General features: G+C 59.7%; 1 protein-coding gene across 1 annotated transcript in view; it reads right to left on the reverse strand.

Moving 5' to 3' along the window:
• The window catches only part of LOC111141536 (oxysterol binding protein like 2), a 34,191-nt gene extending 21,782 nt beyond the window's left edge, over nt 1-12,409 (reverse strand). Inside the window, exon 1 of the mRNA XM_022494146.1 lies at nt 12,352-12,409. The gene's annotated coding sequence lies outside the window, so the exon portion shown is untranslated. The remainder of the gene's footprint in view (nt 1-12,351) is intronic.
• Between the last annotated feature and the right edge of the window lie 1,162 nt (nt 12,410-13,571).

Consider the following 13,571-nt stretch of genomic DNA (forward strand, 5'->3'; position numbering starts at 1 on the left):
TGCACCCTTCACTGCAACAATATGGACAGCAGCAGAGATGGAGAAGCAACAAAGTGTCCACAGATAGAGGACTGGACAAAGATGGGTGTGTGTGTGTGTGTGTGTGTGTGTGTGCGCGCGCGCGCGCGTGTGTGTGTGGGGGGGACACTACTCGGCCACAAAAAGGACGGAATCTCGCCATTTGCAACAACATAACAGTGAAATACGCCGGAGACAGACTAACACCACATAACGTCACTTACATGTGGAACCAGAAGACAAATGAATAAACAAAAAAACAAACAAAAAGCAGAAAAGACCTATAAATACAGAGAAGAGAGCGACGCTTGCCAGGGGCGTGGGGGAACGGGGAGGGGGAGGGGAGAGTCAGGCTTCCAGCTGTGGAGGGAACAGTCACGGGATGTCACCGGGGCACTGCGACAGCCGGCTGTGGTGGCAGACAGCAGCCACCCCCGTGGTGAGCTCGGCATCACTGGGTTGTACACCTGAGACTAATGTAACATTGTGTCAATGATACCTCCTTATTTTAAACTAGTAACAAATTTTTAAAAAGAAAACAGTGAGGGGCGCAGTTAAGCCCCTGACTCTTAGTGTTGGCTCAGGTGCGATCTCAGCGTGGTGAGGTCAAGCCCCGCACTGGGCTGCACCGGGTGTGGAGCCTGCTGGAGAGCACCCCCCCCCCGACCTCACGCTCTCCCTCGCTCTCTCCCTCGCTCTCTCCCTCTCTTTAAAAAGGAAAACCACGCAATGATTGATGTGGGGGAAGCTGCCGGACAGGGCAGGTCAGTTGCGGTGAGGTGCTCACACGTCTGGGGTTCAAACACACCCCAGAACCTCCCGCTGAAGGTCGCTGTAAACAAGAAAGTGCACACGATGACGTCCGAGCCCGTGTCACACCGACTGTAAACCAAGTTTCCACCCCAGAGAATGAAGGCAGCCGCGTGAGTGAGCGGCCATTGACACAAACTGAAACCGACTTAGACTTTCTCCAAATTATTTTGGCAGAACTCACACATCCCTGTATGAAAAGCAGGATTTTATAAACAACAGCAGCAGGTCAGCCTTGTCCCCAAACCTTTCCCATTTTATGAAAACAGGCTGAGTCTACATCTAACTGTGTCAGCCACACAGACGTTGGGGCCCAGAGCCCACCTCCCGGTTCTGGGGGCAGTGAAGGCGCAGGTGGTCCCCAGGGAGGGACACGCCCTCCGTCCTTGGAGAGGCGGCACAGTGCTGGGTGACACCTGCTCCTCTCTGGCCGTGTCCTGAGCACACGTGAGCTTCCACGCTATGGATCAGGCCAGCACGAAGCCGCCCTGAAAGGCTCTCTGAGACCCCGTTCTTCTTCCCACCGTGTGGAGCCAAGCACCAGGCAGCTTCTGGAAACACCCATACAAAGCCTCGCCCAGTGGTCTGACATTGTCGCCTACCATGTTAGGGAAGTGACCACTTCCTCTAATTCCTCTCTGACATGACCTGCCCCGTCTACGACACACAGCCACTTGCTCAGTCACTCTGGAAGCTGCTCGAAGGAACCAGAGTCCCTGGGGGAGAAATGGCTGACTCCAGGACCAGGAACCCTCTTGGGCAGCAAGAAGCCAGAGGCTCACATCACAAGGCTCAGGACGAGCCCACAGAGGCTCCTGCTGCGACAAGGGGAACATCTAAGCACCAGCGCACAGCAAGAGATGGAGACGCGTCAGATACAGCTGAGCTCGTGAGCTCCAGCAGACGCCGGAAGGAGACGAGGTGGTCACCCTGGGGGACGCCCACACATTGAAACCAGTCACCGACCGGGAAGCACCAAGCCTCCACCCAACCTTCTTTCAGGCGCGGGCTCTGGGCCACCATCTGGCCAAATGCCAGAGGGGGAGCGGCCTGACAGCCGGACTCCAGCAAGTCGGCGCAGGGGTGGGGGGTGCATGTGGGGCACAGCTGTGCAACATGTTCGGGTGGCTGTGTCCGGTGACGCCTGGAGGCCACCCACCAGCAGTGCTGCAGGACCCGAACCGGGTGTGCCACGTGCCCCCAGCACAGGAGGGCACCACCCCCGTCTGCCGTTGTGCCCCAGAACCTCAGCCCAGACGCGGCCCAGCCTCCGGCTCTCACCGCCAACCTAAGGAACACAGAGCACAGGGCAACGTGCTGAGCTCCAGCCTGATGACAGTCAGCAAAATCCAGACTCTCGGGAAGTCTGCACGACAGACCGAGCTTCTCGGAGAAACAAATCACAAAGGACAGAGCGGGGCAGGAGGGTGGCCTCCCCAGTGCACCTGGCCCACCAGCTACACGTCCAGCTACACCCAGGAACGGACAGCCCTGCCCAGGGTGAAAGTGTGGCAGAGAGTGGAGGGCGAGGTCCTGACCGAGGGGACGGTTTCAGGGGTGTATACATAGGTCAAAATTTACTGGACGGCTTAAACATGGGTACTTGGTTGTACATCAGTTAAACCTCAAATAAGGTACTTTTCAAAAAGACACAGGTGTCCTAACGGCACACTCACAGGAGACCTCTTGAGAGCCACACACTGAAGTCCAGGTGGACGGAAGGTTATGGCCGGGATCTCCCTCCAAGTGACCTGGAAGCAGTGGGCGGGACAGGTGGGTGGTGGCCCAAGCTGGTCCTAGAGGAAGCCGGGATGGGCGCACAGGGGACCCTTGGGCTCTGCCACCTGCCTTCCTGCACACTGAAAATCTCCCATGATAAAAGGTACATGAAAAGCCATGACATTTTCCTTTTTTATATGCTTTCTCACCCAGAATAAAACTCCTGATATTAAAAGTAAATCAATCAAAATGTATGGAAATCTTTAAATTGAGCCTCTAAGATGTCAGGCAGGACAGGCGCGGGCTACCAACCAGGCCAGTGCTGAGGAGCCTGCTGGGAAGGCCTCTGCCGCAAACCCCACACACTGCACAGGGTCAGTGATGGAGTCCGCACAGCACCCGCAGGCCAACTCAGTCTTACAAGGTCAGTAATTAATTCTAACGGTCTCGAGGGAATTCCTGAAAGAGCTGTCTTCATTTTGCCTGGGCACCCAAACTCCCCACTGCCACAGACCATCAAGGCCAAACGGCGAATTCCCTCACGACTTCCACAAACACCCACCGATGGCCACTTGGTGCCAGGCCTGGGGGGGCTCCGGGAGGCTCTGCAGGGCAGCCCCAGGTCCTTCACATGCCCACCGGCCCACCAGACCTCGTCGCAGAAGAGGGGCCCTGGCCACCACCTGGGGCCCTGTAGCATGTGGTCGTCTGCCCAAGGGGCTGAGCTGTCTGGGGTGCTGGACGTGGGTCTCCCACCCCCAAATCTGGCCCACACACCCTGCAGAGGGGAGCGCAGGGCCATATGCATAAAGCCGCCCCCACCCCCCACAGCAAGAAGGCGATGGAACTAAGGGACACTGAGGCTTTGTAACTCAGTCCTCCACCACGATACACGGATACACAGCAAGTCAACTGTTCAAGAAACAGCACTGAGAAGGCAGAATTTAGTATTTCCTACATATGTTCTTCACGCAGATTTTGTTGTGCATTCAGAAGACATCCACGAAGACAGTAGTTCAGGAAAAGGCTTTCTTTCTTTTTTAATTATCTCTTTCTATCCAACTGTCCCCTCTTCTAACTGCAGAGAAAACCCAGGAAGCTAAGCCTGTACTGCCCATCGTCACTGGCCTCCTGTCATCTGGCTGTCCTTCTGCACTGCCCTCAGGCCCTAGAGTGATGCCACGGGGCTGACCTGGCCTCACGGAGGGAGAAGACGAAGGAGGCAGAGGTCCTGACCCCTCCATGTGGGGTCCTCCCACCATGGGCTGCACTGAATCCTCACTCCCAGACTCTTCAGGGGGACACCAGTCCATGACCTCACCATTCCTCCCAGTCTCCCACAAAATGCCTATTCCCTTGAGAAGAGCCGCGGCTCTCTTTACCGTGTGCACCGGCTGCCGTCTGCACGTCCGGGAGCCTGGCTCCACACAGAACATCCCGTTCCCGCTTGTGCAAACACACACGCACTTGAACAAACGCCACTCCAGTCTTGCAAACCCAGCTGTAGCACGCTCTTAGAAAACCAGATCCACTCACACAGGAGTAAGGGACTAGCTAAGGGACCCAGACACTGACCTTCATGGTCAACTCACCAAAGAGATGAACCGTGCATTATTTCTCCTCTCTACGGAAAACTGGCAAGGCGACCTAGGTGTGACCTTCACAAAGGAAAGGGACACAGCGATATGAACACTCGAAAAGTACTTTTGCAGTTCAATATCAACTGTGAACTTCAACTGTCCAAAATAATATAAATTCTATTGAATAATTTAAAAATGCACAGGCAAGCATCAACCCGACGGGTGGGACGTGAGGAAACAGAGCACTTCGGACCACGCCCCGCAGGCTGGAGGCAGCACGGAGCGCCCAGAGCGCGCCACCCAGCAGCGCCGGTGGTACACGTTCTTCCCGAGCACACACGGGACAGCGTCCAGCAGAGGCTGCATGTCAGGCCACAACCTACATCTCAACAGATTTTACAAAACAGTCTCAGGCAAAGCATCCCGTCACCCTGAAAGGCGATGAGTTAGAAATCAAGAAGAACGGGAAAACTGGAATATCCCCCGACGTGTGGCGATTCAGTGGCGGGCTCTGTAGCAAGAGATCAAAGAAGAAACCACCAGAGAAATCAGGAAGTACTTAGAAACAAATGAAAATGCACACACCACGCACACAAACCCGGGCCGTGCAGCAAAGGCAGTGCCGGCGGGACTCAATGAGGCAACACCGACATCACTCTCAAATCAACAACTTTAAGATCTAAGGAAAAAGAATCAATACCAAGGTTAGCAGAAAAAAGGGAATAAGAATAGAAAAACAGAGAAAAACCAATGAACCAAAAGTTGGTCCTCTGATGAGACCAACAAAACTGATCACCATAGCGGCCGACAAAGAGAAAGACGACTGCGCGACAACCGGACACCGCCGAGCCCGGCAAGCAGGCGGGGCTGCAGTGAGTGCCGCAAGCACCGGCACGCCGGCCACCGGGGTACTCTTGCGGAAGTGGACAGACTCCCAGAAACACTAGCCCCACCAAGACCAACTCACACAGAAACAGAAAATCTCTGACGAGTAAGGAGACTGACTCCGTGATCAAACGTCTCACAGTGAAGACGAGCCCTGGGTCTGATGGCTTCCATCACGCCCGTCAGAAACGGAGGTGAGCGGGCAGCAGCCACCTCCACCAGCATCCGCAAAGCTCTTGTTACCCTGTGGCTGTTAAGGTCAAGGCCGAATGCTTCTGGAAACCGGTGCGCATGCACAGTGCAGAGGACATGGGGAACTTCAGGCTAGTGACAGAGCTAACCCAAAGTCTCCACCACCTCCCCCAGGGCCTCTCCTTCTCCAGGAGCCACCCGGCCGGCAGACCCCTGGAGAGATGCTCCTGTGACACTAAAATGGTACTGGGGATGCAGCAGGCACCAACATGGGAAACACTGTCCCTCCTGAGTGCAAGCCACACGCTCGGCTACGAGTGGGAAGAAGAGACAGACAGAGATGGAAGAAGGAACCCAGGAAGAGGGAAACCAAGGTCACCTGATGATGTTAACATGCCCCAAGGAGAAGGCAGGCCCTGAGGTATACCACAGCCTGCCGGCTCTCTCCACCAGGCAGTCCCTGAGGCAGGAGCGAGGGGCCCGGAGCCACCTGTCCCTGTGTCTCCAGAGACCTCACCCCTCCCCACAGCAATGCTACTGTGGGCAGACAGTGCTTCTTGGCTACACCGTCCTTGTGGTCACTCGTGTTTTAGTCTTTAAGTGTCCACTTTGTGCACGAAACCTACCCGTCACCCAGATGCCTAAGACCCTCACCCTACCGATGCTCGAAGTGCCACTGTTCCCAGCTTCTTTCTTCTGTAAAATACCAAAAACAGGGGCGCCCGGGTGGCTCAGTGGGTTAAGCCTCTGCCTTCAGCTCAGGTCATGATCTCAGGGTCCTGGGATCGAGCCCCGCATCGGGCTCTCTGCTCAGCAGGGGGCGTGCTCCCCCTCTCTCTGCCTGCCTGTCTGCCTACTCGTGATCCCTCTCTCTGTCAAATAAATAAACAAAACCTTTAAAAAAAAAAAAAGCTAATGGAAACAGGCTCAACCTGCGCCGGCTCCAGAGCCACGGCGCAGAACCTGCAGCCTGGCTGGAGACGCACCCGTCTGCTGGGTCTGGTGCGGCAGCCTGTGAGCACCTGAACCGCGGCGGCCTTGTCTGACAAAGGGAAGGCTTGCTTTTATGTAATGCTAATGGACTGAATGCCTTCCACTTCACCATCCATCCCGGACACAGCACTCCAGGCCCTCACTGGGCTGAGACCATGGGTGACCTTCTCGTGGACCACGCAGCAGCCCCGGAAAGCTCCTGTGCTCCCGCCACACAGAAGCACCTGGAAAGGAGGCGGCCAGCAGAGCAGGGAGGGGCGGAAGCAACGGACTGGACCCACTGGCAGCAGGCTTCCCCAAACCCACCTGTTAGATGCGCCACAGCAAGGACACTGGGCCCAGCCTGTTTGTTCTCATTTCCAAGCCCGCCTGGACTGCCACCCGCGACGGAAGCTCAGGCCCTCGTCCTCCTGCAGCTGGCGGACAACCTGCTCCGCTCACGCAGCCTCCATCGCAAGGTGAGCGGCACGGGGCTGTGTGCCCCCCGTCCCCTGGGCATCCCTCACCCCGGGTCTCGGTGACCTTGGGCAGGAGCGGAGGCAGAGCTTCTGGACACGGCTTCCGGAGACCTGTGGGAACGTGGCTCCATCCAGGGGCCTGTGACACTCCACGACGGGGCCAGGAGCCGTGCGTTCTGATGCGTGTGGCTCTCCGTCCCTGCCTTCCCCAGGTCTGTGCCACCAGCACGGCGATCAGCGGCCCGACACCAGACAGGATTCACAGGCTGCGCTCCGATGGCAGGTTTCAGCTCTGCTCTCACACAGACGGACAAGCGGCAGCCCGGCCCGGAGCCAGCGCGGCCCGCATCCACACTGGCGCCCGGCACGCGGGCGGGGTCAGCGGCCATCACGCCGGGCCTGCAGGACCTGTTAGGAGTCCGCGCGAGAAACAGCACCGAGCCCTCCTGCTACAGAAGCAAGCGTTCGTGCCCGTGGCCGGTGGTGTCCCGTTCTCCGTGCCAACAGGGGGACCTTGAAAGGCAGGTGGAGGGTAGACCGGCTGGGCTCCAGGAGCGGCCAGCCACAGCGGGGGGAGCCGTGCTCCCCGCGGGCTCAGCAGGTGGGAGCAGAGCACCCCATCACCCTGACAAACTCCCTCTGGCTCCTGGCCCCCCCTCAACCCAGCGGCTTATCGTTCGGCAGCGAGCACCAGAAACACCACACACGTCGAGGTGTGAGCCCGGCACCAGGACACGCCAGCTCTTTCACACACAGGCTGGTCTTCACCCACCTCGTCATTCTGTGACACGCGAAAAAGCGGTTCCGACCCACAGCCCGCGACAGTGCGTGCGGACACTCTGGACAGGGAGCTCGGCCACGGCCTGCAGGCTGCGCTCGCAGAAGACCGCCGAGCCGTCGCCACGCCGGCGGGCAGGGCGCAGGGCGCTGAGAATCGGAGAATCCGTGGGGAGCGTTCCCCACCCCCGCCACAGCAGGCCCGTCGGAACGGGAGAAGGCCACACGCGTCCCGGGAAGCCCAGAGCCCGGAGGGCTGAGGCTGGGCCTTAGAACTACGCTTCTCACAAAGTCGGGCAGGTTTTTCCGACGAGAAGCCGGACGGAGGAGCCCCGTGACGCTAACCCACGAGCCCTCCACCCTGACGGGCACCAGCGTCCCGCCCAAAGCCCAGCCACCACACAGACAGAAGCCACAGCACCTCTCAGGGAGCTGGGCGCCAGCACAGGGGACCCCTCCTGCCGTCCCCCCTCCCTGTGGCCTGCCCTGCTCTCCCTCTGGGTACTGAGTCTCGGCAACACAGGCGCTCGGTACCCAACCCAACAGGCTCCTCCTCCCTGCCCGCGGCCGGACAGTGTCACCACACGCCCCCCACTGCTCCTGTCACTACGGTCATTCTTCACAGTGCCTCTTGTCACTCCACAGGTTTCCAGTCTGGATGTCAAATCATAGTCCCACTGGTTTCAAGGCAGCAGAAGTCGCTTTCCAGCCAAGCAGGCGCTTGAGGTGTCGGAACGCAGCTCGCCTTCCCTCACCGCCAGCCTTGGAGCAGCCTTGTCTGTTCAGTAAAACACATGGCCTTCCTTGCCCTGTGGCTGCCGTAGGTTTCTCTAGAACCTGGATTCAGTACAGCTTCCCTACAGACCATTCTCGCACATGTCACGCTCTCTCCCCAGAACTCCTGCACCAGCCTGGAACAAGCCTTACTCTGGGCACCTTAAAATCCTTCGTGAAGGTACGAACTCAGCAGCGAGACAGGCCTGTACACCCAGACGGTTCCCACTGCTGACAGGCCACAAGCCTGGGAACAGCCCCAGATCCTGAGCACCCAGGGACCCAGGGCTTCTGGAACAGACCATCAGGCTTGGGGGGATGAGGCCCAGAAGAGCACCCCCCTCCACCCCACCCCGGTCAGGCCCCAAGGCTGTGCGTCTGGGAGCCAGTTCAGCCAGGACCAACCCCACAGCCTGTGTCTCAAAACAACCCTCCCGGCACTACCTTGACAGACAAAGCGAGCAGAGACGCGCAGCCAGCCAGGATCTTCCGGCATCACGCTTCTTCAAACAGTCCTTTTCATTTTTTTAATTACGTTTTTTTGGGGGGAGACGCCTGGGTGGTTCACTCATTTAAGCATCTGCCTTGCACTCTGGTCACGATCCCAGGGCCCTGGGATGGAGCCCCACATCTGGCTCCCTGCTCAAGGGGGAGATCGCTTTTCCCTCTCCCCCTCCCCCCTGCTCCAGAGCTCTCTCTCGTGCACGCACTCTCTCTCCCTCAAATAAAATCTATTTAAAAAAAATATTTTTTTTTTAATTTTATTTTTAAGGGGCGCCTGGGTGGCTCAGTGGGTTAAGCTGCTGCCTTCGGCTCAGGTCATGATCTCAGAGTCCTGGGATCGAGCCCCGCATCGGGCGCTCTGCTGTCTAGGGGAGCCTGCTTCCTCCTCTCTCTCTGCCTGCCTCTCTGCCTGCTTGTGATCTCTCTGTCAAATAAATAAAAAATCTTTAAAAAAAAAAAAAATTTATTTTTAAGCTACCTCTACACCCGCCGTGGGGCTTAGAACTCACCATCCAAAGATCAAGAGTCACAGGCTCTAGCGATGGGGCCAGCCGGGGCCAGCCGGGCACCCCAGACAGCCCTCTGTAAGAGCCTGCTTCCCCTGTCTAGCTCCACACAACGGTTCTCATATTTGTGTGACCTGAAGATCCGATGGAAAGAACAGTGATTTGAAATCCTGCCAGATAACCTGAAGTTGCTTCCTGAGCTTCAGAGAAAAAGGGGAACCGCCATCAAGTTCACAGACAGTCTATGGGGCTCTCAACCACATTAAGGAGAGCTGCGGGACGGGCCGTGCCCCACACCACGTCTGAGTCCGGGCTTGACCCCAGCCCGAGCGCCACACGCTCCAACACCAAACCCTTGGAAAGAGCAGAACTTCCAGCAGTCACACACAGCAATCACCCCCGCGGAGGCTGCGTGTAAAGCGTTAACCACGAACCGAAGATGCTACCTCTGAGGACGGAAGTACTTTTTATTACTCGCTCGGGTCCGAACACGGAAGTCTCCCGCAGTCTCAGGAAGCTGGAGTCGTGCTCCAGGCTCAGAATTAAGCCTAACACGAGGCAAGGCACACCCGACAGTAAGCCCAGGGTCCGCCCGCACCAGCCTGGCGCAACGGCGATGTCCGTGCGTGTGCAGGGCCCTCCACGGTCCCAGGGTCCTCTTGGGGCCGGGGTGTTGCGTCAAGTCCTGTACGACCCCATCTCAGTAGTCAGAAGTGGAGAGTTTCCTGTAACTCGTTTCAACAAAACGTAGCCCTACCGACCAAAAATGTCCTTGGCTTCATTTCCAACCTGCATCCACATGTGTCTGTGCATCACGGTCAACGTCAACGCTCCACGGTCCAGGAGAGAAGATGTGCAAAGAACCTGTGACGATGCTGGGTGCTCGCCACGGCACGGTCTACACTGACTATGTCCCTCACAGTAGCCCATTTTACAGCCACAGACCCGGGGAGCACGGAAAGAGAAGTCACCCTGCCCCCACCCAAGAACCCACATGTCCCCGGCCCTGAGCACTCCCCGCTGCCCCTGCCACCTTCAGAGTGACCCAACTCTCAAATGGAACACGTCGGCCACCCAGAGGGCCCACATCACAGCTCTCACTCAAAGATGTGAGCCCCTCCTGCCTCATATCCGCCACAGCCAAATTCCCAGGAAAAGATGAGGCCCCGGCTTTCCATGGGAATACTGAAATAGTTGCAAGAGACACAGCTGACCCTGTCTGAAGACAGCACGGGAGGCCGTGACAGGTCTCAAAACCTTCCCCAACAAAAAAACAAATGTCACTTTTATAATTAACCGAAAATAATAAAATCTTAAAAGACTCATTTGCCAGCATTCCCTGGAGGGCAGAGGGCACAGGGCACGGCTAAGGGACTCAACGGTGACAGTCAAGTGGTACCGCGAGATGGAGTGTCACACAGGGCGCCAGGCTGACCCCTCAACGCGCCTGAGACAAGGAACGCCCAAAGCACATGGTTCACAGCTACGGCAGGTGGGGGCTCAAAGCTGAGTGCGGGTCACAGCCTCGACCTTCTGGGCGTGGGTCCCTCACCGACCCACTCCTCGAACTCGGCTTTCCCTGCAGTGCCCCCCAGCCACCTCGCTGCTGACCAAAGAGCTGGGCGGCAAGAGGACTATTTCAGCAAAATCTGGAACAGCCAGATGAAGAATTAAATACTTTATTTTAGAAGAAACAAATTGGTTTTATAAACACTCGTGCTCACAAGAAATGACAATCTGTCAGGTGTGTATGCTGTGAGAAGCACAATTCAGACACAGAGTAACGCAGCAGCGCAATTAGAATATTTCAAAAGAAATCGTGAGAAGGAGACTGTAAATAATGTGGGTTTCAAAAGGCAGTGTGGGGAGGGGGTTAAGGTGTAAACTCTGGAGCCAGACTGCTTGGGTTCGAGTCTCTGCCGGTCCCCTAGCACGGGCGGCTTGGAGTACGTCACCCACCCTCTCCGCTCCTTGGGCTCCCCAAGAGCGCACGAAGGAGGCGGCACTCCAGGAACGGAGGGCGGGCGGTGCAGCCGTCTGCGGAAAGCAAGTGCTACCCGGACAAGCCGCGGAGTCCGGAGCTGCCGTCCGTCCCCACAAGGGCGCGGGAGGCGACCGGGAAAGCCGCTCCCGGGGAAACGCAACCGCCCGGGCACCGCCCAGTTCCCGACGGCAGCACCGCGCCAGGCACCGCGGGAGGAGGGGAGGCCCTGACGCCTCCTGCGGGAACAGGGGGACGGGGAACGGGCCGTCCCGAGCACCCACCGCGGGCCGGGCTGGGGCGGGCACGGGCCCCGCGTCCGCTCAGCGGCCCCGCAGGTCACCGACACGCGCTCCCGGGAGGGGGCGGCCGCCGGGGGCCGGTAGAGCACCGCCCGCAGGCGCGTCAGGAAGGGCGCCCCCGCCTCGCTGCCCAGCGGGGAGCCTCGGGGCCGGGTCCTCCCAGGACCCCCGCCGGGCCGCAGGGGTCAGGCCGCGGCAGGCAGCGGGCCCGGCGGGGCGAGGCCCGGTCTGCAGAGGCGCCCGCGCGGCCCGGAAAAGGGGCCGGCGCCGCCGCCGCAGCGGGTCGGGTCGAGTCGGCAGCCGCGCTCGGGCGGACCCCCGGGGGAGAGCCGCGGGCGAGAGCGCGGCCCCCGGAGCGGCCCCGCGCGGCCCGCGCCCGCACAGCCCGCGTGGGACCTGGGCGCCCTCCGAGCCGGCCGCGGGCCGCAGCCCTCCTCCCACATGGTCGCCGGGCGGCCGGGTTCCCGCGAGCCGCTGCCCTCCGCGCGCCGCGCGACCCCCGAGCGCGCCCCCGCCCGCCCCCCCCCCGGCCCCGCCGCGCAGCCCACCCGGCTTCCGGCGCCGCAGTTGCCCGGCGACGCGGGGCCCCGCCGCCGCCCGCCGCCCGCCGCCCGCCGCCAACTTTCCTCCCAAGTTTCCCCCGGGGCCGCGGGCCGGCGGTCGGCGGGGGCGGGCGGCGGGGGGCGGGCCGGGCTCGGGGGGCGGGGGCGGGGCCGGGTCCCCGCCTAGCCGGCGGGGGTGGGCGCGGGGCCCCGGCTCCCCTCCCCCTCCCCGGCTCCGCCCGGCCTCCCGCCCGCCCGACGCCCGCCGAACCCAGCCGACGCGGGGCCCCGGGGGTCCCGGGCCACTCACCTGGACCGCGCTCCCTCCGGCGCCTGCCGAGCCTCACCGCCCACCCCGCCCCCGCCCCGAAGGCCTGCGACCCGCTGACACCGAGGCGGAAGTGCGGCCGGCCGCCGGGCAGACTGGCAGCCCGCGCTCGCCACTCGCAGCGCCCGGCGCCAGAGCGTCAGCCGCCGCCCACCCAATCAGCGGCCGGCGCGAGGGTCGCGCCGGGAGGCGGGACTATGCTAATCGTTTAGCCGGAGTGGCAACCCCCCCTTGCCCCTCGGGAGTCCCGCCCATGCGGAGGAGTGACGCCACGGACAGCCAGTCACAGCCTGGAGAGGCGGGGTTATGCAGATATTGACCCTAAAGGGGCGGGAGAGAGGGAGGAAGAGGCGAGGCTGGACGAGTTGAGTTTACAAACAGCCAGTCAGGTGGCGGAGTCGCTCCTTGCGCAGGTAGCTCAGCGCCCCCAGTTCCCGACCCTTAGGGACGGGCGGAGGCGGGAGTCATCCTCCCAAAGCCGCGTCCGTCAGCTCGAGAGTCTCGCAGGGCTCCCCATCGTCCGCCTTCCTTGACATACCATTCATCTCTCGTGGAAACCTGGCACCAATTTACCCTTTGGCTGCATCCCTGACCGTTCCTTCCTCTGTTTAAAACCACCGATCTAGGGCGCCTGGGGGCTCAGTGGGTGAAACCTCTGCCTTCGGCTCAGGTCATGATCCCGCATCTTGCTCTCTGCTCAGCGGGGAGCCTGCTTCCCCCTCTGTCTCTCTGCCTACTTGTGATCTCTGTCAAATAAATGAAATCTTTTTAAAAAATAATAAATAAAATAAAAATTTAAAAAACACACTGATCTGTAGTGGCTCCGTGATTGAGGCCAGAAGCTCCGGAGTCAGACCCTGAGCTTACATCTGTATCAGCTGTGTGGCCTTGGGCAGGTTGAATAACCTCTCTGAGTCTCTGAGCATCCAGATTTTCCTTTGCAAATCAGATTTCTCCCACTCTCATCCCCTTTAAATCATGGGTCTGGTTTGGAGTAACAGGAACCAGGCTGGTTGCTCAGCCTCAGAGCAACTGGTTCAGGAGTGAGCAAGAGACCCTGTCCTGGCCATGAGGGTCAGCCCTGGGACTTTTCTGCTGAGGGGTCAGAGAGTTCAGGCCAGACGGGAGGCTGAGCCCAAACGACTCTCCCGTCTACCCACAGACCTCTCCAGAACTGGGCTGGGTGAGGGAAGGAGGCTGTG

This window comes from Enhydra lutris, unplaced genomic scaffold (genome assembly GCF_002288905.1).
Source record: "Enhydra lutris kenyoni isolate GAN:26980312 unplaced genomic scaffold, ASM228890v2 scaffoldscaffold6, whole genome shotgun sequence".
Lineage (NCBI taxonomy): Eukaryota > Metazoa > Chordata > Mammalia > Carnivora > Mustelidae > Enhydra > Enhydra lutris.